At 40.3% G+C, this 24,510-nt stretch overlaps 1 protein-coding gene across 2 annotated transcripts in view; it reads right to left on the reverse strand.

The window, feature by feature from the left end:
• Nucleotides 1-8,668, reverse strand: part of DUSP14 (dual specificity phosphatase 14) — a 28,482-nt gene extending 19,814 nt beyond the window's left edge. The window contains exon 1 of one of the 2 annotated variants that reach the window (XM_051994071.1): nucleotides 8,444-8,668. The gene's annotated coding sequence lies outside the window, so the exon portion shown is untranslated. The remainder of the gene's footprint in view (nucleotides 1-8,443) is intronic. The other variant, XM_051994068.1, reaches the window with a different exon arrangement.
• Between the last annotated feature and the right edge of the window lie 15,842 nt (nucleotides 8,669-24,510).

A 24,510-nucleotide genomic window follows, 5' to 3' on the forward strand; every position in this document is an offset into this window, starting at 1 on the left:
TACATAGAAAAAATGTTCAAAAATCAAAAAGAACAACTAAAGAAAAGATATAAGAAGATTCTTTGTCCCTAACCCAAACATTACTTTAAATTTTAAAAATTATTAGTTGAAGTCTGCCCCCTCTCAACTTTTTCACAGAGGTAGGGAGAAGTGGTTTTACAAGTGTGAGACACGGCAATTATTTTCAGAGTTTTTTTAAATGTACTGATTTTGCTGTTTTTTTTTCTCTTCCTCATTTTCTTTTTTTCTTTTTAAAAATGTTGGGATTGGTTTCTGAAAGGGGTAGGGAAAAGTTACAGGCAATGTTAAAAGAAAAAAAAAATTTTTAACAAAAGTAATATCAACTTTTCCCCCAAGATGGTGCCAAAGGCAAAAGGAAATAAATGGTTGTCCTTCTCAAGACAAGAGGCAAGTCCAAGGCCTTAAAGGTCAAGAAGACAATGTCAGAGAGTGTCTGTCCACAGCCATAAAAAGAATATCCAATTATTATCCACCTGCTGGGTACACTAAGACTTCAAAGGCAGTGCAAATACCCTTGGAAAAGTGACCCTCAGAGCAACAAGCTTGATCACTCTGCCATCATTAAAGTTTCCTGTGACCACCGAGTCTACAATGAAGATGATTGAGGACACCACCACCCTTGTCTTCATTGGGGACCATTCAAGACAAACAGGCATCAAAACAAGCACGCAGTAAAAAGCTGTATGGCATCCATGTGGCAAAGGGTCAACATACTGATCCAGCCTGATGGAAAAAAGAAGGCCTATATCTAACTTGCTCCAAATTATGATGCTTTGGATGTTGCCCACAAAATTGGAATATCTAAACTACATCCAGCTATCTCTCTTCACCTTCAGTAAAAGAAAAGCCACAGGTGTCTGTTGTGAGCACTAAGGGAAGCCACAATGTGAGAGACTAAATAAAATCACCATTTTACAAAAATATACAAAAGTGAACAAGAAACCCATAAAATCAAGTGAATTATGTGCTAAAGATAAAAAAAAAAATGTCTAACTCTGAAAGAGTTGTCTTTTGTAAAGTGGGAAATAGGCATTCTTCATGCTCATCAAAAGTTAATTTTAATTAAAAGAAACGATTGGGAACCCAACACACCTTTCATTCTTTGCCACATTTTACTCATCAAGTCCCAACAACAGCTAACGCTAAATGTAACATGAGAAATCAATGAGGACACCATACAGTATAACTACTATTATCAAAATTAATTCATAATTTTAAATCTTGATTTAGAATCTGTAGCAACTCACTTGCAATTAGTACTCTTAATTTTAGAATTATGTATAAGGAACACTGCCAATTTCTGAACAAGCAAATCTAACTTATATTCTCTTTTCTTCTAGTTAGTAAAAACTGATGTTTCTATCATCTTTGATGCTTTAAAAGGTATATATTAGTTGGAGAGCACACATTTTATGCAGAATTAATTAATTATATGTTATAATTTTTAAAATGAAGTAAGGATGTAAAAAAATTCACTATGGATAAGTTGATTCTTTTACAGGAAGAAGAAAAATCTAGCATTAACACATGGATTTTATTAAAAGGCCCTTAAAGATACTTAGCCTTTGAGATGGCAGAGAGCATGAAAATACTAACGACGGTAGACAGACTATTTGCTTCCTGAGTAAAGGTAAGAATATACTAAGATCATGTCAGTTAAAGCAAGCCACTTTTAAGACAACAAAGTTGAACAAGCACAGCAGAATATTTATGTTTTACACTGGATTACTGGTCATCTAAGGGAGGGAGTGGGGAAGGAGGGGAAATTTTAGAACACAAGGCATTGCAAGGATCCATGTTGAAAAATTATCTGTGCATATATTTTGAAAATAAAAAACTTTAATAAAAAAAATTTAAAGTGTTTACATTACAATTTCCTAGCTTCTTGGGAGGGTGGCAAAGAGGGAGGAAAAGAAAATTTGGAATTCATAATTTTTTAAAAAATTTTCAACTTTTTTGCATGTACTTGAAATAAAATATTAAAAACTGAAAAAATATGTTTTAACATATTAAATGTTATGAAATTAGAAAAATTAGGCTTCTTATTGTGAAAGTTAACAGCACTCAAGCTCCAGTTGTACTGTAAAAATTTATTGTTTAATATTATAACTCTGCTGCTCTGAAGTCTTAAGATCTCCACAGAACATAAGGTCTAATCAGTCTTCCTTGAATAGCAAAAGTAATGAGTTTCAGGGAAGACTCCTAATTGTTTGGTAGCTAGTTTACTGGTGATTACATTAATAAAAAGAATATCATTTTATTAACCTAATTTGCTCCACTGAAACTGGCCTCCTGGCAGTTCTGAGAAAAAGACACTATTTCTTTACTCCAGGCATTTTCTCAGATTTCCCTTCAGGGTAGGCATGTCTCTTTTTTATCTGCACCTATGGTCTTCCTTGGCTTCCCTTAAGTCTCAACTCACTTCCAAAGAAAGTCTTTCACAATCCTCCTAACTCTAATGCCTTCCCTCTCTCATTTCCTAATTATCCCATCTATAACTAGTTTAAAAATCTGTTTACTTGTCTTCCCCATTAGATTGTAAGAAATTTAAACCCAGGTGAGAGGAAGAGACAGCTCTTAGTATCCTCCTACATACTCTAGCTCATGATACTCATGGTACAAAGGCAATTGAAATACTATTACTCTACCTGCCAGCTAGGGAAAGAAGTGGAGGGAAGGAGGGGAAATTTTGGAACAAAAGGTTTTGCAAGAGTCAATGTTGAAAAATTACCCGTGCATGTTTTGTAAATAAAAAGAAAAGAAAGAGAGAGAGAGAGAGAGAGAGAGAGAGAGAGAGAGAGAGAGAGAGAAAGAAAGAGAGAAAGAAAGAAAGAAAGAAAGAAAGAAAGAAAGAAAGAAAGAAAGAAACAAACAAACAAAGAAAAGAAAGAAACATTATTGCTCCTAATAACATCTATCTAGTGCCTATTATATACCAGGCAGTGTGCTAAATTGCTTTATAATTATCTCATTTGATCCTTACAAAAACCCCAAGATAAGAGTTATCATACCCATATTACAGAAGAGGAAAGAGAAGCAAACAGGTTAAGTGACTTGCCCAGGATCCCGAGCTACTAAGTATATGAGGCCATATTTGAACTAAGGTCTTCCTGTTTCCAAGCTCAGCACTCTCTCCACTGCACTACTATAGCACTAGTAATTATCTAGTGACTAATTCCTAGTTCTCCTCCATTGACCTGATAACCAAAGACTAAGACTATTGTATTATAATCTAGCTTTAAAGGAAGGCTATAAAGAAAGCCATCTATCCTATTAAAGAAAAATATACTCAAGTTCTATATATTGTGGTTCCTAACGAATTTGCAAGCTAGCCAGGCAGCCACTGTCACTAAGTATCTACTAGTACTGTCTAGGTGCCAGGCACTGGGATGAGGCAGTCTGCTCCAAGCAGATCCGGAGAGCCAAAGGAATAGACATGTTTACACAAGCATATGAGTATCAGTCCTCTGAAGGCTAATTTAACAGACTTCACTAGTTAATTATAAACATCACAGAGTGAAGCCCAGGATTTCTATCTGGCTATGAGGTTCAGACATAAATAAAGAATGTGATTTTCTCAAGGTAGGCATATGTCAGAAGGCCAAACCAAACCATACAACATTTTACAGTACACCATAATCATCCCTCTGAAATATGTCAAGGACAACAATCTGCCTCCTTATTATAAGTCCTACCTCCCAACAAGAAGCAGTTTCCCTAATCATGCACCTCTATTCCATCCAATTTAGTGGCACAATACTTGACTACACACAAAAACGTCCCTGTTTGAAATCCAGGTGTCCCATTCAACATTTTAAGAAGCAGTATGTATGTTGTATTGCATTCAAAAAAAGGAAGACTGGCTTCCAAAATCTTGCCTCACATACTAAGTCAGTGATCATAGGCAAGACACTTAACCTCACTAGTTCTTAATGTTTCTCATCTGGAAAATAAAGGGGTTGGATTTAATGACTTTCATGGTCTCTTCCAATCCTGACTATGATTTATAAACAGGTTGACAAATAGAAATATTAGGTTTCAATAAATGCACTGTGGGGAGGGGAAAGTCATGTCTAAAATAAGGATTTAGAATCCCAAACTCAGAAAAATCAAAGATCTCAAGCCATTCCCAAATAGAGAAGTGGTCAAAAGATACAGGAAAAGAGCTTTCAAAACAAGAATTGTAAACTTAACTACCTTATAAAAATGCTACCAATTACTAGTAAAAAAAGGAAAACAACTCTAATCACTTCATACACAGAAAACTGACCCAGCTGGTCAGAGAGAGACTGGACTGGTTACTGTTGGAGGGACAATGGAAAAATAGTACACTATTGCTGGAACAGTAAATTGCTTCAACCATCTTGGAAAGCAATTTGAAATTAAATAAAATAGCTAAAATAGGAATACCCATTGACCCAGATGGATATTCCACAGATAAAAATTTGCTACAAAGAAATCGCTGATTTTTTAAAAAGGCTCTACATTCACCAAAACATTTTTAGAGCAGCACTCTTTGCAAAAGTAGTAGCTCTACAGCTATAAAACACTGCCCATATTTTCAGATGTTTTGAATGTATTGATTGTAGTAGTGAGATATACAAATTAAATGAGTACAAGATAAATGCAAATTTCCATTCTGTATCATTCTTACATCTCTAGTTACAATTAGTGTTTCATCAAAGTTCTATTTTCTCATACAACAATGGGGTATAATTTCTCAACGGCTATACAAACAATTCACAAGCTCTGGTAGATTGATCTAAGGCTGAGTACAGAGGGGTTCATTATCAGATGCCTACCAAGAGATGAATTTTCTGGACCCAGAAACAATGAAGATGTGGTTGGACTGCAGTCTATATCAATGAAAGGGATACCTATCTGGATAGAATCTGATTTTTTGAAATATTGAAATATTTCTACTCAAGTAGAAATGCAGATTATAAAACTCACCTCAGGAACTGAGCATTCCAAATTTTAATAAACTAATAATATAAAGATCACCACTAAAGACTTACAAAAATTGATGAAGTGAGCAGAACCAGAAGAACACTGTATACAGTAAAAGCAACATTATGTGATGATCAGCTATAATATTCTTGACTCTTTTCAGCAATACAATGATTCAAAAGAATTCTAAATGACTCGTGATGGAAAATACCATCCACATCCAGAGAAAGATATGGAGTCTGAATGCAGATAGAAGCATACTATTTTCCCTTTTTTAACCTTTTTTTTTGTTTTTTTCTTTCTTGTGATTTTTGTCTTTTCTTCTGATTCTTCTTTCACAAGACTAATAAAGAAATATGTCGTACATAACTGTACATGTATAACCTGTATTGGATTATTTGATGTTTTGGAGAGAGGGGAGAGAAGAGAAGGAGAAAGAAAAATTTGGAACTCAAAAGCTTACAAAAAATGAATGTTGAAAACTATCTTTACATGCAATTAGAGGGAAAAAACCACCACTCCACTATAAATTTTTTTTGGCCTTATCGGTCCTTTTGTTTACTCCTTTTTAAAACAAGTCACATTGTGACAGTAAATACTTTTAAACTCTTCATTTATTTCTAGATAATCTTCTTTCAGCAATTCTTTCCCCTTCTCTGTACTAGGCAAAAGTGATTAAGCCAGAAGTTATACACAAAAGAAGGGGAAAAGCTTTCATTTGTAGTTGATAGCTAGCCTAGAAGACTCAGTATGATTATATTCACAGCATTAAGATTATTCAAAGACGTTAACTGCACTGTGTGTATGTGTCCCAAACATAAAGATATTTTATTTATGGAAACTTTATATGTCATATTTAAAACAATGGTTTTGTTTTTTGCCCTATTCAAGTTTCACAAAATCGGTTATCTGTGAATGATGTCAAGTTTTAAAATAAACTCAGTTAAACATCTCAAAATAAAATCTCAAGTGCAAGAGTAATCATTAAACAAAGATCCCTTCAAACTCATCTTTACAAATACCTGATTAATTTGAATGTTTCTAGAACTTTAGATTATTCTGTTATGTAATAAAACAATATGCAAACAGGAATGATAAAATCTTTTAATAGGCACTCAGCAAAGAAACTTTTATTAGAGATCCTAATATCCAACACTGATGTTTAAAAGTCTCAGAATGAGGAAAATGTTCTCTTTTATGGGGGTGAGCCAAAAATATGAAAGAACCACACGTACATAGCATAACAAGATGAGTCAGTGCTCCCAGAAGGAACAGACTCCATGTGTCAGGACTCCTGGTGTGGAGTTCGGATAACCACTAGGAAACACTGTCCCTATATCGATCACTGTTGATTCTCAAGTACTTGAAACACTAAGGAAGAACCTAACCATTTGCTATAGGGACATTCCAACTGAAAGAATTCATGTGATCAAAGATCAAAATAGCTCCCAAAGGCAAAGCAAGAGCTCTGAGGTATGAAATGAACAAAGTGTTGTCTGATAATCACTTTAGATTATCAACCATTTTATCAACCATTTATCATTTGTCATTTTATCAACTATTTTAGACAGAAGGACCTAGGGAGACAGTGCCTTCCCCCATTTCAAAGATAAGGAAAGATGTATAGAGAGGCCAAGTAGCCAGTCCCTTGTAATTGGAAGTCTGGCAAGGGCAAAGCCCAGGACCCAAATAATCTGAATCTCAGTCCATCTCAGGGCTCTTTGACTTTGAAGTAGGAGTATAACCTCAAAATGGATAGTCAATTATTTTATTACTTCTAGAAAATTTCTAATTAAATACTCCAGAAAATTTATGGGTCATATCTTCTAGTTTTCCTTCCTATAAGGGCCAATAACTCCCCTTATTATCGCAGACAAAAAATAAATCAAAAGCTGTCTCTCGCCCTCAATTTCCATACCTGTAAAATGAAATAATGTTCTCCACCTACCTGAATTATATGGCTATTGTCAAACCTAAAGAACTAATATTCAGAAAGTGCCCCAAGGTCCCTGGATTAAAAGTACAAAGGTCATTATTATACCTACACAATGAAACTGCTTTTGTAAAGTACTCTGTCACTTGGTTGCCCAGATACCCACATAGCACCCAGGACACAGCACAGCACCAGTGGCAACCCTGGTAATATTAACTTAAGTAAAATAAGTTATATTATTTGTACAAAACTCTTCCCCCACAAAAACAAATTCACCCACAACTTTTAAAACAACAGGAATTTGGAGCTCAGAAACAAAGGAATACTTACAGGGAAATAATAGGGAATTAGACTGCTTGCATAGTGATCTACAACCACAAATAGTCAAACTGAACGTTGACACCATGATAAATTGTTTCCTTAGATATCCACAAGCACAAATATTGAATATGTAAGCAGCTGCAGCCCACTTAGGAGTACTGGGCGATGAAGAGTAAGATGACAAGTAAAAAAGGAAACCACGAACAGGAAGACAGATAAGAAGGAAAGACAGAGCCCAAAAAAGCGGTAGGGGAGAAGCAAAGAGCAGGGAGAAAAGAGGTCCAGAGGAAAGGGAAGATGAAAAAGAAAAGTCAGAGCAAAGGTGAGAAAGAAAGGATGGATTGGGGAAGGTCGAACTTTAAGGAGGATGACAAGATGAGAGGGGGTGGGGAGGAAGAGAAAAAAGGGACTGATGGGTTGACAATTGGAAAGAAATTAAATGGGGAGTGGTGACAAGAATTGAGAGAAAAAGAAGGCAGAAGAAGGGGCCAAAGAACTGGGGGAGTGACTGACAAGGAGTGAGAGGAGGGGGAAGGAAGAAAAGATCGGGGCTTGACAAGAAATGAAAAAAGTAGGTAAGAGAAACGTAACAAGGAAAGAGTAAGAAAAGGGAGAGACAAGGGATGAGTGGAAGAGGAGAAAAAATGGGGGAAAGGAGCTACTGGAGGGGAAAGGAGCACGAAGAGAGGTAAAAGAGACGAAATGAAGAAAACGGGAGTAACGAGAGGTAAAAACGGAAAGCAAAGGAAGAAAGGAGGGGATGGAGCAGAGAGGGAGCGGCAAGGGACGAGGAAAGCACGGCAAGACAAGTGATGAGGGGCGAGGAAAAGTGTGACGCGGAGAGAGAGGGATGGAAAAGAAGGGTGTCCACCGGGCGGGAAAGCAGACGGGGGCGATGAGGGATGAGGAAAGGGATGGAGTGGGGGGGAAGAGACGGAGGTGTCAAGGGAGAAGGAGCAACGAAAGTGGGCGCCCCGGGATCAGATCGGATCTGGAGGAGCAGGGACCCCGGCCCCTGCCTGCCCACGGGACGTTCCGGACGGGCCTGCACGCCGCTCGCTCCGTCTCCCACCGCGATCCCGCGTGGGCACCGGGTTTCTTGGACTCCGGGGTCGGTGACGGCCTGTGGCCCGCGGGCCCAAAGCGGCCCCGCGGGACGGAGTGAAGCTTGCGAGCCGGCCGGCCGGCCCGGCTGTCCCCTCCCGAGAGCTTGCTTACCAGCTCGGCGCTCGCCTGGCCGAGCTTCGCCGCTTGGCTCCCTTGGACTGGGATGTACGGTCCGTCCCGTACGCTTCGCTGCGCTGCTCGCGTATCCCGTCCGTCCTCCTGCGCGGCTTCCAGCGTCTGCGGGCTGGGGCAGCCGCGCGCCCCTCCTTCTCCCCTCCGCCCGCGCCCGGGGCGGGCCGCGCGCACGCTCCCTGCGCCCGCCGCCTGGTCCCGGGGGAGGGGGAGTAAGGCGGAGGAGGGGAGCACGCGCCAGGCCCCGGCCGGCTGCGCGTGCGCGGGCCTCCCCCACTTACCCGCGGCCCCCTTGTGCCCCACAGTAGACGCGCAGAGGGAGGGGGAAAGACAGCCTGAGAAGAGGCAGCCCCGAGGCGGGGGGGGAAGGGAGGGTGAGGGAGAGACCAGACACTGAATCAGAGACAGAAGCACTATAAGAGACAAAACACTGACAGACCCCTTCCCATCCCCCTGCTGGAACTCTCCTCCTCCGTCTCCTTCTCTCGCTATACCAAGATTTTTACTTGTATGCTTGAAACCTCCCCAGAAGTCTCTTGAAAGTGTCCTATAAAGACAAGGGAAAATCCAAAAGCAAATACGGTGTTTGTGAATCTGGTTAGTTGGTTTGGTTTTGTTTCAGTTCGGCTTTGGGGGGAGTAAGGTGGAATAAAAATGTTTGAACCTTCACGAGAGAATCATAAAATTATAGGGTCTTAGAAATGAAAAGGGTCTCAGAAACCAAACCCTTCTTTTTACAGAAGAAGCACAGAGAATTCAAATGACTTAAGGTTACAGACAATATAAATAAAAGTGGCAGAATTTGAACACAGGTCCTCAGACTCCACGGGCAGAGAAAGAGGAAAATCGGAAAACAAATAAGGTGGTTGCGGTCCTAGTTACTCAATTTCCCCTGACTCACAAGGGATGCTAATGCCTCCTTGCCGTAACCAGTCTCTGGGGAAGGCAGGAGAGATTCCCGTGTCAGGCCAGTCCTCTGATTGGGCACAGCAGAAAAGTCTCCCCCGCACCCCTTTTTTCTTTCAAGCCCCTGGAGGAATTTTATAAGAGTAGGTATTCCAGGGAAAAATTCCACGGAGTCGGATGTAATAGGAAGTTGCCTAGTACCTGAAATTCAGGGTTACCTGAGAATGCCCTCCGCCTACTTCAGGTCAATAACACAATACTTCACATCCTCCTCCGAGTTTCTCTACCCACTGTAGACACACATTCTAGTTTTTTATTCAGGAGACCCGCGGTGATCGAAACTTTGAGAAGTTTAATGTGTGCACACATTACTAAGCTGAGAGAAATGCAAAAGAGGGTCCCAAGCCCTCCTGTAAGGCAAGAGAGTCCTTACTCTCAAAGAGCTTTCAAATGGAGGTAAGCAATACATCTGAATTAAAAATCAAAGGATCTTAGAATGCCAGAGCTGGAAGGCAACTCCGAGATCATTTGGCCCAATTTTTCCTTCCTCCCTCCCTCCCCCCCAAAGAAAGAAATTAAGCTTATGTCACTTTTTCCACTTGTGTTTATTTCAAAGAAGAGGAATATAGAGGACTCTGCACCTCTAACTCACCCCCTCTTTATCACACAAACGCATCCCGTCTCCCCATCCCCACGGCCACCCCCACCGCCACCAACTCCCATCTGAAGGAAAGGAAAGAAAAGAGGAAGACTTCCTTAAGACTCCTCGGTGACTCAGCCCCTTGGAGTCCTGACTCCATGCCCAGTGTTTTACTCACCGGACCCAACTCCTCACCGTTGTAAATCACTAGCAAAAAAAATTGCTGAACGGTAAAAGAAGTGCGACTGAGTGAGATGAAGGGAACCGGAAAGGCACAATTCATTTATTGATTTCCTGGCATTCATAGCTTCATCGATGTCTTTCCTCATTTTCTTCCGTCAGTTCCGACCTCTGGATACCAGCATCTTTAAGAGTTTGTTTCCCCCACGAAAAGAAGATTCCAAAAATTCCTAGGGATTTAAAAAGTCCTAGAAAGGAAGGGTTCGTTTCTCTCTACCTCCAGAGAGAAAAAAATCAAAATCATTTGAAATAGGGCATTGTCCAACTCACTGTGAGAAATTTTTTTAATTTAAAAAAAAAGTGAAAATTCGTCTAGGTCTCAAATCCTGTTAAGGATATCGGTTCCAGAAGGAAGGAAGTCTAAGTTGCATCCCTTCAGGAATTGCCCAAGGATGTTAATATTGATGTCAGTCAATCAGGAAAGAGTATATTAGGAAGGAATAAGCAGGGTAAAGAATAAAGCAGCATTTCCCAGTACCAAGGAGCTCCAATTTATTAATTCATCTACGGATTTTCCACTTCCCAAACCAAAACAACAGAATCACTAATAGTTAGGTCATATGCAACTTTCATTCCCTTGGTTCTTATTCCTTCTTTTTCCTGAGCTGATTCCATGACTCAGCAGCACAGATGAATACATCCCCTGTCCTTCCAGAACTAAATATGTTGCACGAGAGGAAAAAAAATATTAAGGCATTCTGGCTGAAGACAAGGATCTGGGCATTTCCTAAAATGAGAGGACCAAATCTACAATGAAAGATAGAGGGAAGAAAGGGAAAAAGCAGGGATTTATTAAGCACTTTCTGTCAGGTACAAGTATTTTACAGGTATAAGTATTTTATACTGATATAGTTTATACAGGTATAAGTATTTTACAAATAATATCTCATTTGATGGGGTACAAAATAGGCTAAAAAAGGCTCTTTGTATGTGCCCCTTCACATATGCAAACTGTACTAAGGGACAAATATAACAGAGATAGAGAGTGAAGCAATGGCAGAAAAAAATTCAAGATAGAAAGGAGTTTATAAGTAAAGCAAATAAAAACACCCAATGCATCCATGTAATATGTTAGGAGGGGCAGTGAGAGGTGGGGGTTCCCTTTTGAAGAAGCAATTCACAGAACATTTGTGTATCATGCACTGATGTTATGTATTTGACCATAAGGAAATAAAATATAATCTGCTACGTTCTTGTATGTGTCAGCCATTCAACATTTATTAAGCACCTACTGTGCCAGGCACTATGCTGCTAAGCTCTGAAGATACAAAGACAAAAGATAGTCCCTGATCTCAGAGTTCAGTCTACTAGGAAAAATGGCATTCAAATAACTATGTACATGCAAGGTACAAGCAGAATAATTTGTAGATATTTGACAAGAGAAGGCATTAGAATTGACAGCTTGAGAAAGATTTTTCTCTAGTTGGTGGAATTTTAGCTGGGATTTAAAGGAAGCCAAGAGGCAGAGAAGGAGAAGTAGAGCATAGGAGACAATCAGTGAAAATATCATGAGTTAGGAGATGGAGTGCCCTGTTTGAGAAACAGTAAGGAGGTCTGTGTCACTGGATCTCAGAACAGAGTACATAAGAGTGTAACGAGACTGGAACAGGATGAAGGGGAAATTATGAAAGAATTTGAGCTCCAAAAATAAGATTTTTATGTTTGATCCTAGAGCCAATAGGGAGGCATTGGAGTTTACTAAATAGGAGAGTGACATGATCAGTCATGTTCTTTAAGAAGATCAGTTTGGTGGCTGAGGGGAAAGAGAATTGTAATTTTAAAAGACTTGAGGCAATATGACCAATCAGCAGGCCTACAAAATTTTGAATATATTTGTTATTTGCTGTCTTCCCTCTTAAATTGTGAACTCCATGAAATCAGGGAGTATTTTTGCCTCTTTTTGTATCTTCAGGGCTTAGTATAATGCCTGGCACAAAGTAGGCACCTAATAAATGCTTATTGACTGACTGATATAGTCCAGGAATGAGATAATGAGAGCTTGCCCCAGGGTAGTGGCTAGGAGAGAAGAGGACATATGAAAGAGATGTTATAAAAGTAAAATTGAAATAGATTGGATATAGGAGAACGGGGTGGAGGTGGGGGTTGGGGGGGACAGTGAGGAGTTGAAAATGACACTTCATGATACCATTTTAAGAGATTGGGAGGATATTGTTGTCCTGGACAATTATGGGAAAATTGGGAAGGCTAGAGGCTTTGGGAAGAAAAAGAATAAATTTGGTTGGGACACATTGAGTTTAAGATGTCTACAAGGCATGCAGTTTGAGATGTCTAAAAGTCAGTTGGAGGTATGAACCTGGTGATCAGCAAAGAGGAAAGAAGTGAATAAGTAAATCAGAGAATCATCAGCATAAAAATGGAAATTGAATGAATGAGGAGCTAACAAAGTCACCAAGTCAGATAGTATGGAGGATAGTAAGGTGGTTAAAATGAAGAGGGCACTTAAGGTGTGCGGGTGTGTTGTATAAAAATCCAGTTTGTAAGTTTTTACAATGCGGACCTGAATGGTGTTAGACAGAGAGGAGCTAAAAAAACTGATCCCTAAGGCAAGCAGGGAGAAGGCACAGATAAAGATCAGTTTAGCTCCATGATCCCACCCTCTGAGGAGGTCATCCAGTCTGAAATCCAAGCTAAGTCAAACTTCTGAGACCCACTCTCTATAGAGATCTGGAACAGTCTCTCCTTGCTGTCACAAATCCCAGTCATGTTCCTGAAGTTAACTTTCCCCTATAAAATCTATTTGTGGGCCATCCTGTGGCTGCTGCCTTCCTTTAGGTCAGTCCACCACTGCACTCTGCCTCTGATGTCCTTCCCCTTCCCCTTCCACCATGCCATGTGATATCTCTCCTAACTCCACTATGCTTCCCATCCCCACTTCTCCTTACAGCTAACTCAACTCTTTTAGGGGCCTAAGTCCCTTTCAGGATTTAGCCTGCCAGCTAAGAACCTTCCCCAACCTCATAGAATGCTCCCTTTCTACTGGGTAATTTTAAGTTCCACTGAGGAACTTGTCTTTCATATGCTCTCCCGACTCTATTTCATATTTACCATTCCTGTTGTCTACTGTATCCTTTCATTTTTTTCTGTAACCTCTTCCCTAAATAAATCTGCCTTTTGCCAGAGAATGTCCATTGTGAATTCTTCACATGACCCAATCCCAACTTTTGGTGCCTGCCAGTATCTGGTGCCTCCATCACTCACATTATTTAACTTTATAAGACACGGGGCCTTACCTACAGATGCTCTTAAAAGCATTTTTTTCTCTTTTCTTTTGCACCTCTGAACCCAGGCCAAGTCCTATTTGGTCATTGTTTGGGTTCTGATTGACTCAGATTGAAGGTAAATAGTAGTCATTTCTGCTTTGGTCAGAAACCCTGAAGGTCTTCCCTTCCCAGACTTATTTAGATTTTTCTTTTTGAACTAGGTGAAAGAAGAGTTTCTTTGCCTCAATTGCCACCTAGCCTTGATCACTGAATGTCTGGGACCTCAATCAAACTGAGACCTGTTGAAGACCTTAGCTTAAAAAGGCCACGGTCTCCCATTTCAGCCAGGGCCATCTCCAGTCGTCTTGGACTGTATCTTGCCATTGGATCCAAATGGCCCTGGAAGTGAAACTGAGGCAGGTGACCTCACACAGCCCTCCCTCTCCTAAATCCAATTCACTTGCAAGTCATGGCCTCATCTCCCTGATGTCATGGTCCTTTTTGAGAACAAAGGACAAACAACAAGAAGACATGAGGACATCTCACAGTCTATCTGGGCGGTTTCTGTGCAGAAAAAAAAAAAATAGACTAATCTGATAATAATCTCAATAAGTAGAGGGTGGGAGCCCTTATTTTGTTTGGCTTCTGATGTCTGCAGTTCCAAAAATATTCTCCTGAATAGTTTCGGGATGACTGCCCATAGGACAAATCATGCATTTATAGGTCCAGACAAAGAAAAGCTGTGTCCTTCCCTTGTATTGCTGCCTTTCCTAATACACTGACAATAACATGGACACACCTGGCTGATTCACAGGAGGGTTGTAACTTGGGCTTTACACTTCCTTAGAATAAAGCCTGCCTATAATGGTCTGATTTGAGGATGCCCCCAAAATATTTCTACTGTCTTTCAAGGCTTGAAACCACATTTCCCCACAAGCTTTCTCCCCTTCAGCTGAACATTTTCATCCCCCTTTATAAAATGCCTGAAAAGGAGACGTTATCAGTTACTAAGCTTGTTCTGATATCTAGTTCCTTTCCTGAAAAGCAGGTTTTAATAAGATGAGAGGAGAGGGGAAAAGCTGCCCAAAGGAAAGATTGCTCTGAGCTTGGAGTCACCTAAGGCAAACTTAATCTGTCATAATTTTCATAATGACACTAATATTTATAATCATCAGAGTTATAGCATTTTTATAGAACTTTAAGATTTGCAAAATACTTTACAAGTAGTATCTCATTTGATCCTCACAATAAGCTTGGAAGAGGGCAGTTAAATGGTGTGGTGGACAGAGCATTCATCCCTGGATTTGGGGGGACTTGAGTTCAAATCTGACCTCAGACACTTAATACTTTCTAGCTGAGTGACCCTGGGCAAGTCATTTAACCCCAATTGCCTCAGCCAAAAACAAAAAACAAAAAAAACCCAAACTCCCCCAAAAATCAATTGAATTAATTCCATTGATATCTAGGGGACTTGAGTAATTAGATCTAAAGTCAAGCATAAATTCAGAATCTAATCTCAAATGTGTGATATTGGCCAAGTCACATTATCGCTGCCTGCTTCCCTATGTATATGTATAATAATAGTATCTACCTTCCAAGGTTAATTTTGTTTATTGTTTTTGGCCAGACAATTGGGGTTAAGTGACTTGTCCAGGGTCACCCAGCTAGAAAGTGTTATGTGTCTGAGGCCAAATTTGAACTCAGATCCTCTTGACTTCAGGGTTGGTGCTCTATCCACTATACCACCTAGCTGTCCCAATTCAATTGTTTTTAAAACAAGTCACTTTACCTGATTGTCCCCCTCAAAAAAAATCCCAAAAAAAACCAAACCCTATATTACCTTCACTATATTGTAAAGACCTGACCATCTGCTGTTATATGATTCTATTCAGAATCCCCTGTGATTCTGAGTTGTATGGCTGCCTGGTCCAGGGCTCTTCCCTGAAGGGCACTCCTGTTCCTTTATACCCATTCCTGAAAGCTCCATCCTCCGGATCTCCAAGTCTCACTCTTTATATTCTTTGTATTTATATCTCCAGCACCTGGCACATAGTAGGTGCCAAACAAAGAGAAACAGCATTTACTAATTTTCTGTCAGGCACAATGCTAAGTGCTAATGATACAAGCAAGCAAGGCAACCCCTCCTGTCAAAGAGCTTATACTGAAGACATCTGAAGGGATATTGGAGAGGAACAAAATTGTGGTTATTGTTATATGTCTTTCATTCAGGACCATGACCATCAAGGAGGTGATATCAGGGCATGCAAGTGAATTGGATTTAAGTGAGAGAGGCTTGTGCAAAGATAGCAACTTTATTTTCTCCTCCAGTACCATATGGGTCCAGTGGCAAGATCAGGAGGATCGAAGATGGCTCTGGATGCAGTGGTGGGAGACCTTGGTCTTTTTAAGCTCAGTCTGATTAAAACCAATTCATTAATTAAGAGTAACTAAGAAATGAGGCAAAGAATGGCCTCTTTTACCTAGTCAAAAAAAAAAATCCAATTTGAAAGCCAAAACCCCTTAGGATTTTTAGCTAAAAAGAAACAATTCCTATTTGCATTTACTCTGAGTCAATCAGGGCTCAAACAATGACCAAGTGGGACTTGGCCTGGGACGTGGGATTACTGGTCAATTGCTGGTGATTTGGGTTTAAGGCTAGATCCTTAAGAAAGAAATATAGTAAGACCCAAGATATTTTATGAGGTTTCAGTGATCCAAATTTACATTTCTTTGAGTAAAGCATGCACAGGAAAGTATATGAAACCCTATGTAGACAGAGAGAAGAGAAAAAGAAAGAAAAGTTTAACAAACTAGGGGCAAGTAACTGAGACAATGAAATATCAGGGTCTGCCCCTTTCAATTTAACCTAATTTGCCTAAAGGACTTTTAAAAAAGCCAAACAGAGGCTGGAAGTTATATGGAGCCAATGGAATTGACAAGTTGACAATGGGCTGACCTGCTCTTTAGGAAGATCACTGAGTAAAGGATGGACCTGAATGGAGAAAGCTTTGAATTGGAGAGATCTACCAGCAGGCTATTGCAGCAGTCCAGGTATAAGGTGATAATGACCTGTATCAGGTGGTAACCGTGTTAGAGAAAAGAAGGGGGCACATGAAAAAAATATTCAAAGCTAAAATGGGTGGTCCTTGGCAACAGATTGGATATGATGGTGGGAAAGAGAGCCTCGACTTCAAACCAGGGTGATGGAGAATTTGGTAATGCAATGACAGGGAATTTTGGAAGGGGGAGGCTTTGGAAAGATAATGAATTCAGTTCTGGGCATACTGAGTTTAAGATATTTACAAGACATTCAATTCAAGATATCTAATAGACAATTAGAGATGTGAGACTGAAAGCAGAGAGGTCAGGGCTGGATAAGTAGATCTGAGAATATGTAAATATATACATATGTATTTATACACACATATGTATATTTAACATAATAAATTCAATTCATTAATTCAATCATTGAATCCATGGGAGCTGTATATTTAACATAGTAAGTTCAATTCATGAATTCAGTCATTGAATCCATGGGAGCTGAAATGATCACCAAATGAAAAAGGAGAAGATGGCCCATAACAGGGCCCTGCGGGACATGATCTGGATGAAGACATTTCAAAGAAGACAAGAGGGAATGGTCAGGTGGGTAGGAGAACAAGGGAGGAGATGGCAAAGGGAAAAGAGTAAACAACAGTGTCAACGGCTGCAGAGAGGTGAAGAAATATGAGGATTGAGAACAGGCTGTTGGATTTAGCAAAGTTAAGAGATCACTGGTAACTTTGGAGAGAATAAGTTCAGTTGAATGAGTTGGGAAGCCAGATTGTAGAGAGGAGTGAGAGAAAAGGAAGTGAAAGTACCTAGTATAGAGGGTCTTCCCAAGGAGATTAGCCACAAAAGGCAGAAGAGATAAGTGACCATAGTTGCCCTGGACCAAGGGGGCAATCTGCTAAAGAAAATGAGATGGAATGGGATTATTTGTGCAAATACAGAGGTTTGCCTTGGCAAATACCTCTTTGTGTGAGATAGAGGTGGAGGAAATAGGGGCAGCAGGCATGTGGCTGATATGAGATGAGAAGAGGGGAAAAAAGAGAGTGTCAACAAATAGCCTCCATTTTTTTGTAAAAATATAAGACAGGGTTCTCAGTTAAGGGATTGAGGAAGACATGTGGGAAGTCTGGGAAGGGATGGAAAAGTTTGGAAGAGCTATTGTGGTAAGTTAGAAGCACTGAAGGCATTGAGTGATTTTCTGCATTATTGTTCAATAGCTTGTGGACATCCTACAATGTTTTTGGTTGGCCAACCACAAAATTGAAAGAAATTTTTTTCCATTGGCTGAGTAGCCCAAAATGGATTGGACTTTGAAGAGCTTGAATCAGCACCTACCAGACCTTTAATAACATTCCTATCTTGTGACTTCTATAGCATTCCTGTCTAATGACTTCTAGTGAGAGATCCATGCTGTAATGTAGGATAAAGGGCCTGTCTCTCCTTGAAGTCATATGGTCCTGAGAAATGGGCCTGAGTCCTTGGTGTTTTAATCTAAATACAAAAATTAAAGGCTTTAGTTGAACCACATTGGGCCAGGAGCATAAAGTGTTGAGGATCCAGGAGCTCAGGAATCTAGGCAACCATTGCAGCCAGTCCAGCAGTGATCCCCTTAGTAGCAAGAGTCTGGGAGTCCAGCCCTCAGAAGCAGCAGCAAAGTCAGCTTTAGATAGGAACTTGTTAGGACCAATGTTACCTAGAACTGAGATAAATGGTCAGCCTGCCTTCCCACAGCTGCTGGGGACATGCACTGATGAGAGAGGAAACAGATGCCCTAACCCCTTGTGTCGGAGAGTATCAGAGAACTGTATGTATGCTCCTTGACCAGATCTACTTGGATAGGTTCCAGCCACACACATTTTCTATATGTGAGCCTCTCTACTTGGGACCTCAGCATGATCCACCTGAATGTACCTGGGGGAAAAATACACCCATTTATGGTAAAGACATTTAGTTGCTTCTTTTCTGACTCTGCCAAACATTTCTTTCAGCTAATTATGTCTTTTAGCTGATAACTGAAAGGAAAACACATTGGTGGGGGCTAGTAAGCAACACTGTCAGATGTACAGAATGACAGAATACCTGAAGTCGTCATCTTCTGAAGAATCTGTCCTGCAATTTGGGGAGGGGAAGAGATGGTTATGAGTATAACAAAAGGTAATTTGAAGAAAGAACTAGAGAGATCAGGTAACACTTTATGGTACTTGAAATGAACTCTGAAGGAAGATAGGAGTTTTGAAAGCAAGAAATTGCATTCCAGGGATTACATTCCAGGTTGTGAAACTCCACAGAGGCAAAAGACATGTCAAATTTGGCAAATTGCTGGTGGTCCAAATTGGCTGAACTATGAGTAGATATAAAGACATAATGTGAAATAAAACTGGGAAAGTATGTTTCGGTGAAATTGTGAAGAACCTTGAAGGATAAGCTAATGACTTCATATTTTATCCTAGGGAAAATAGGAAACTAATGAGACTTTTTAAACAGAGGAGTGACATGGTCTGACTGGTATGTGAAGAAGATTCTTTTGTAGCTATAGGAGAAAAAAAATAAGCAAATGCAGAGAGAATTATTAGGGCACTATTGTAACAGTTCAGGCTTAAGGTAATGAGGGATGGAACCATGGCTTTCTAAAGTGACCTACATTTACCTAGCAACTACCTAAGGAGCAAAATATCAATGATTGAGGAAGTAGTAAAATCTAAATTAAGACAGTGAGAGAACCCGAACATTTTTGCAATAAATATTTATTTAGACTCACAGGGCCTTCTTTTGCACATTTTGATCAGACTAGGATGTTTGCTCTTCAGTCTGCCCTGATGGGCTAATGGGCTTCTAGGCTTCTTCAGAGAATCTCTCCCCTTCCAGAAACCCCAGGTTATACAGCTCCCATTCCCTCCTGGCAGCCACCCCATGTTGCCACATGTGCCGGAATCCAGCAGCCTTGCCTAAGAGCTCTTTCTCTCTCTTCTAGTTTCCATGGAGACGCAACAGTTTACTTTTTCCCCAACTGTAAGCCATGGTTATTTTTGAAACACAAAACTCTGAGCCAGGTCACAGCTGGGATCTGGATGATGCAATGACGTTCATATCCACCCTTTTCTCCCACAGACTCTTCCTTTCTGCAGTCGGGGATGGGGGTGGGCGGAAGAGGGAAGCAGGCACTTCTCAGAGATTTTTCACTCTTGTGTAATTCCTCCTCATAAAGTTAAAGCCATGTCCTATAGTACCTTCTGATAGTTGAATCTATGAGTAAATACCTGAATGGATCATGGTCCCAGGATCATAAGTCAAGAGGTGGAGAGGCCCCTGACAGGCCATTGAGTTCAACTCTTTCATTTCACAGACCAGGAAACTGAGACCAAATGAGGAGAATTACTTTGCCCAGGGAAACACAGCTACCTTAGGATCTGAGATCTTCCTGACTCCAAGCTGCACATCATATTGCTGTAAAGACTCAGATTGACTCAATGGGGTTACTTCTCAGTGGCTGGGTTTTTGGAAAATATGCTTTGGTCGATTCCAATAGACTTGTAATGGAAAGCTATCTGCATCCAGAGAGAGGACTGTGGGGTCTGAATGTGGATCACAGTGCATTATTTTCACCTATTTTATTGTTGTTTGCTTGCTTGGTTCTTTCTCATTTTCCCCTTTTTTACCTTAATTTTTCTTGTGCAGCATGATGTGCTCACATTGGAAATTGTACTTTTTAGCCAGACAGCTCCCCCAAATTGGAAGACAAAATAAGAAGTCTGACTGGTTGTAATAGACAAACCCCAATTTGAGTAACGGCTCACATTGGCATAAGGGTTTAAGGTTTGCAAAATATTTTTCTACATATCTTATCTATGGATCCTGACAACAGCCTGGGAAGATAAAGTGCTATTAACTATTATTGCTATTAACCATTTTGCAAATGAGCTAAGCAAGATTCAGAGAGATTGAATAACATATCCAGGGTCACACAGCTACTCTCTGAAGATGCATTTGAACTGTCTATGTCCAAGTCCATTCCACCCAGCTGCCTCTGTACATTTAAGAAATTCTCCTTCTAAATCTTTAAACCCCTGAAGTCTTCAGGCTGGAAATGCCTGGAATGGAAAGGCCTAGGCAAAGGAGGTGGGAGGGGAGGAAGGTGGACTCGAACTTGCTTATTGGGTAACACAACCTTAGGAGGGGATATTAAATGAGGGATTCACAAGTTCCATTTAAATGTCTGCCGACACTAGAAGGGAAAATTCCAAAGAAATAGTTATCTGAAGCTTAATGGAAGACAACCGAATCTCCAATCCCCTGATATAATTTAAGAATAAGGGAATATAAATTGGCAGAATTGCTGTTGGAGGAGGAGGAGAATGGGGGGGAGGAGGAGGAGGAGGAGGAGGAAGAAAAGGAGAAGAAGGAGGAGAGCAGAGATGCATTAGAGGTGTCAGGAGTTAGCGCTTAGCTGTCAGTTCCCTCCCCGAAGAAGGGTGTTAAGATGACAGCATTTTTAGCATCTTTGTTTGGATGAGCGAGGGCTTAGGAAGGAAGACAATTCTGAGTCTTTCTTTCTTTGCCTTTCTCCCCAGGGGGTGCCAGGTGTGTTTCCATATTCCCAAAGGCATCCTGGAAGCTTTCTGCTTAGTAAGGCTTGTGGTCCCCCCAGGCCAAAGCTGAATGAGAAAATTATTGGTTGGGCAAAACAGGGAGATTAATCCAGCCCAATGAACAGTTTGGGACCACAGAAATCCATCCCTTGAGCTCTGGTGCAGAAAACAGCCATCATACACAATCAACTAGCTGTAAAACAAAAGCAAGGAAGTTGTTGCTGCCCCGAGCCCTCCCTAGGGTTTTCCCAGATGAGGGAGATGAGGCACACATACACTAGAAGCCCCATTTTGGAAGCAGCACAGATTTCTATATTCTCACACAGCCTACAGCCTATGATTCTTAAGCTTTTCAATTGTACCTACTCACCCGGCACTATCTGCATTCATCCCCTTTCTTCCTAAGCCAGGATTGCAGCAGGAAGGATCTCTGCAAGAGTGATAGTTCATAGACTTAGAAATGGAAGGTGACCCTGTGAAGTGATAGGTGATTAAACTGAGGCTTGGAGAAATGAAATGACAAGGTCACCTTGGCCAAGCTGGCACTAGAGCCCGGGTCCTGCACTTCACTGTATCTTACTGCTTCCCATGACAAGTGAGCCAAAATGACATGGGAGAATTTTTTTTTTTAATGTCAACTTCAGTGGACTGAGCTATCAGCCTTTTCCAAATGTAGCCACTTCACATTTACAAGTTTAGTAAGTGGCTCAAAAGGCAGTTAACACCCCCTCCATAAAAATGACTGACATTTAGACAGCACCTGAAGGTTTTCAAAGCACTTTACATACATTATCTTATTTGACGCCATGAAGTAGGCTCTATTATCATCTCCATTTTAAATATACTTAGACCATGATAGGTTATAACCTGTCCAGGATTAGAGCAGGGAGATTTGAACCCAAGACTTCCTGATTCCTGATTTAGCTTTCTAGTTATTACCCATATTACTATGGTAATGGTCAAAAAATAAAGTAGACCAAGAATCCCTCTGCCCACAAAGAGCACTAGGGATACAAAGAAGGCAAACAATATCCCTGTCACTTGACTCTTTTCAGCAATGAGGTGATTCAGGTCAATTCCAATAAACTTGTGATGAGGGAGAGCCATTTGCATCCAGAGAGAGGACTGAATGTGGATCATGACATAGTATTTTCACCATTTTTGCTGTTTGCTTGCTTTTTTCCTCTCATTGTTTCCCTTTTTTATCTTATTTTTCTTATGTATCATGATAAATTTGGAAATATGTTTAGAAGAATTGTTTAACTTATATCAATTACTTGCTGTCTAGGGGAAAGAGTTGAGAGAAAGAGAGAAAAACTTGGAACACAAGGTTTTACAAGCGTGAATACTAAAAACTATCTTTGCATGTACTTTTGAAATAAAAAAAAACTATTATCAAAAATTTCTTTTAAAAAATTCATTCCCCTCAAGGAGCTCACAGATTAATGGAGATTAGTTAAGTTTTGCTTTCCTTCCCTCCTATTGGTTTTTTTGCTCTTTTGGGAAAAGTTGAAACTTATGGTTAAACACTGGTCCAGTGGAATCTAAGAGCTGGTCCCAGGCTCAAGAAAACATGGTTTTAAGTCCAGCCTGTGACACATTCTGCCAGAGGACTCCAGGGAAGTCAGACCCCAAACCTCTCAGTGCTCCAAGCAAGTCTCTTGGACTATAAATTGCAGAGAAAGTATAAACCTCCAGGGTGAAGCAATTTTTTCACAAAATCTTTTAACAATAACAGAAAGATAGAATTTGCATTATGGCTTATTATAGTTTACCACAAAGTATTTATAGGGCAACTAGGTGTCCCAGTGGACAGTTCACTAGTCCTGGAGTCAGGAGGATCCAAGTTCAAATCCACCTTCAGACACAACTAGCTGTATGATCCTGGGCAACTGACTTAACAAAACAAAAAAGCCCCTAAAGTATTTGCTATATGCTTTCTCATTCGGACTTCACTATAACCTTGTGAGGCTGGTGCAACTTTGATCCTCCTTTACGAGGAAACAGGTAGAGATGAAGTGATATGCCCTTGGTTACAGACCTAATTAGTATCTAAAGTCACAGTTGAACTCGGGGCTTCCTGACTCCAAGTCTAGCATTCTATCCAGTGTACTACCTAGCTGTTTGTCAATGTGGATGAAACTATAGGTTAAACTAAAAAAAAAAAAAAAGACCCTGCAGATTCTTAGTTATGTGCCTATTCTCTCCTCAAAGCCAGCATGATGACAAAACAAATCCCACATTTTGCAGATACCTTCAGGCAACTGCTTAGAAATAGCTATTGGAGAACACAGGTATTTCTATTTAATTTTTACTCCCCAAAAGTGTCAATTTGAGGGTGATCCTGACGAAGGAGATTTCTTTCATTCCTTTGTCATACCTACTATTATTATGAAACTAAAGGGAATGTTCTTCCTTAGCCAGAATTGCCTGGAAGACCCTTTCACAAATTTCTTAAATTTTAAACGTGGAAAGAGGTCATCTTTAGAGGCAGTCTAATCCAGCTGGCAACCCCCTCCCTCTGTTATTGTTGTTCGTTATTTTTTAGTTTAGTTTAGTTCATTAGTTTTTAGTTGGCAAAGATACTGGAGTGGTTTGCCATTTCCTTCTCCAGTACATTTGAAAGATGAGGAAACTGCGGCAAACAGTGTGAAGTGACATAGTGTCTCAGACCAGATTTGAATTTAGGAAGATGAGTCTTCCTTACTCCAGGCTCAGCACTCTATCCACTATGGCTCCTAGCTGTTCCCCTCTCCTTCTATACTTGGCAACAAGGGTTGCTTGTCAACAAGTCAACAGCAATTATTCAACACCTATTATGTGCCAGGCACAGTGCTGAGCAAGTGGGGGTCCAAAGAAAGGCAATCAAGAGTCCCTGCCTTCACTGACACTTCCATTTCAGTGGGAGAGACAACATGTAAAGGAAATAAGTTACATATGGAATAGAGAAGTGATTTTAGAAAGTGACACTTGGAAAAAAGCAGCTCTTGAGTTGGGTCTTGAAAGAAAGTCAAGAATTCTAAATCAAAGATGAAGGAATGAGGACATTTCCAGACCTGAGAGGCAGCCAGTACAAAGACCCTGAAATAGGAAATGGGATACCCAGTGTGAGGAAGCCCTGTGTCTATACAATTGGATCACAAAGTGTATAAAGAGGAATAAAAATATATGAAGCCTAGAAAGGTAGGAAAATGGCATTCTCTCATTGGACTAAAGGGAATCTCTTCTGGCTGAGGGAAAAAAGACAGCTGCCTGGATAATAACTGAGAGAAAAGTCAGGCATTCAGAACAATTATAGAAGAAAACATTGGATCCCAAAAGCAACACTTTTCACTCCTATGCTGTTAGAAACTTCTTATAACTGTACTAATTTCTTCATCAAATCTACAAAACCCAATCTAG

This window comes from Antechinus flavipes, chromosome 4 (genome assembly GCF_016432865.1).
Source record: "Antechinus flavipes isolate AdamAnt ecotype Samford, QLD, Australia chromosome 4, AdamAnt_v2, whole genome shotgun sequence".
Lineage (NCBI taxonomy): Eukaryota > Metazoa > Chordata > Mammalia > Dasyuromorphia > Dasyuridae > Antechinus > Antechinus flavipes.